This window comes from Penaeus japonicus, unplaced genomic scaffold (assembly GCF_977035675.1).
Source record: "Penaeus japonicus unplaced genomic scaffold, GWHDUDI00000001_assembly GWHDUDI00000018, whole genome shotgun sequence".
Taxonomy (NCBI): Eukaryota; Metazoa; Arthropoda; class Malacostraca; order Decapoda; family Penaeidae; genus Penaeus; species Penaeus japonicus.
The window spans coordinates 23,531,855-23,534,354 of NW_028234420.1; positions in this window are offsets into that span (position 1 = coordinate 23,531,855).

Genomic DNA, 2,500 nt, shown 5'->3' on the forward strand with positions numbered 1-2,500 from the left:
ACATTATAAATTATGAACCGATGGATTTACTAATTATTTAATATTTTATTTGATATCATGTAAAATGTATTGGCTGAGAGGATTAATTGGCAGGAAATGTTGATTTTCTGTCATTCATTTATTTTGTCAAACCTCTTTTTTTTTCTTTTATTCCATCAAACGTGTTTTTTTTTCTCTCTCTCTCTTCTCTGTTCCTCTTAATTAAAACATAAACACATAAAAAAGCTCAACATTTACAAGTTCTCCTCTTTAGCCTTTAGCATTGGCTCCAATGAATGGCTCAATTGAACACACAATAAAGACTCGTGGGGAATGAGTGATGCTGAGATGAGATGAGGTGCAGCCAGCAGCATCCAGGCCTGGTAAGCCACTGGGCATTGGCCTATCTGTTGCTTTGCTGAGTTTTAGTTAATCCCGTTCTTTTTGTTTGTTTCTTTCTTTCTTCTGCGTCATTTCGTTTGTTTTTTTCTTTGGAGGTTTGTTCTCTCTCTCTCTCTCTCTCTCTCTCTCTCTCTCTCTCTCTCTCTCTCTCTCTCTCTCTCTCTCTCTCTCTCTCTCTCTCTCTCTCTCTCTCTCTCTCTCTCTCTCTCTCTCTCTCTCTCTTTCTCTCTCTCTTTCTTTCTTTCTCTCTCTCTCTTACTCTCTCTCTCTCTCTATTTTTTGTCATTTATTATATCCTCATCAAGGTTGCTGTCATTGTTTTCATTCACAACCTCAATATCGTTTGTTTTCATTGTTGTTTTTATAAATAACATCAGCATCAATTTTTAATCATGTTCTTGCTATCCTTTTCATCAGAAGGGATGTTCTTCTGTTATCGTTGCGCTTCAATAGAAAAAATATCCAAATTAAACAAATAAGTAAAAAATAAAAGATTAAAAGAATATAAACTCTAATAAAATTATCCGATTTTTTCTATCCACATATATATTGTAATGTGTGTGTGTGTGTGTGTGTGTGTGGACTGAGAGAGAGAGAGAGAGAGAGAGAGAGAGAGAGAGAGAGAGAGAGAGAGAGAGAGAAAGAAAGAGAGAGAGAGAGAGAGAGAGAGAAAGAAAAAAGAAAAAGAACTCCAAGTTAGGCCAATCGACACTTTTCGCAAAGACACCAGAACCGCACGCCCACAATCCCAAACCTATGTGCCCGGACACTCAATACCATCACAATACCACGCCGAGGATGGTGTCTATCAACTTCCGGTGTCGAGTGAGTGCTTCAGTAGCGGTACCTTGCACGAGCCAAGTGGTTAACTGTGCAAGCGAAGAGGGTCTGAAGTGCATGCTGCAATGCCCCGACTTCTGTTGGTAAATTTTCCCATCTGTTTGAACAGTTGATTGGACACTTCCAATCGTTTCATGCAGAGATGAACGTATTTGAAGTCTGAATAATTAAATGGCCACTGTGACTCCATTTGTTCAGCGACATGCCTGTGTTCAGTGTATTATTTGAACAGGTATAGCCCGGCTTGCTCCCTCGGTGGGCGCCTGTACACGTGGTCTCGCCTCGACCACAACACACAGGAAATTAATTGTGTTTTGGTAATGTCATAACACATAATCTGCCGCATCATCGATGTATCCAGCGGATGTGACTGCATGATGAACGCTTGCAATCAATATTTTTACTCTAAATAACATTGTGCCGGTGATTAACGCCTCGGTGCCGCGGTGTTTACGTATAAACGAACAGCAACAATGGAGCTTTTATTATGTTTATTATTGTTTTCCTACTTTTTTTTTTTTTTTTTGCCTCTCTATCTATCACCCTCTCTCTCTCCCGAACTCTCTCTCTCTCTTGCTCTGTTTCGCTTTAACTGTCTCTCGCTTTTTTCCTCTCTCTCTCTCTCTCTCTCTCTCTCTCTCTCTCTCTCTCTCTCTCTCTCTCTCTCTCTCTCTCTCTCTCTCTCTCTCTCTCTCTCTCTCTCTTTGTCTCTTTCTCTCACTTGCTCACCTACTATCTCTCCCTCTCTCTCTTTCTCTCTATATCTGCCACTCTCCCTCTCTCTCTCTCTCTCTCTCCATTTTAGGCTGTAGTTCAATTCATGGTATTTTAACCATATGAACAGAGGGAAGGTGGTAGGGAGGGAGGGATGGAGGGAGGGGGGGGCCGGGTAGTGTGGCTTGGAAACCGTTCAATGCAGCCTGACCCTTGAACACCTGAATGCACTCTTTAGACTTTGCAATTCGAATGCACAATGTTGCGAGGACATTTGGAGAGCAATATAATGCAAGGAAAGTCCCACGTTTGACGCGACCGGCGACCGCAGAACAAGAAAAAAGTTTTTTTTTTTTTAGAATATATTCGTACACACTCAGTCATACATACTTACACTTGCACACATACATGCATACATACTTACATTCACATGCACACATACTTACATACATACATTCTTACATACACATGCATTCACTTTCACACATATTCATACATTTATGCATTCACAAGCACACATACATACATACACACACGGTCACACACACAAACAAACAAGTACACC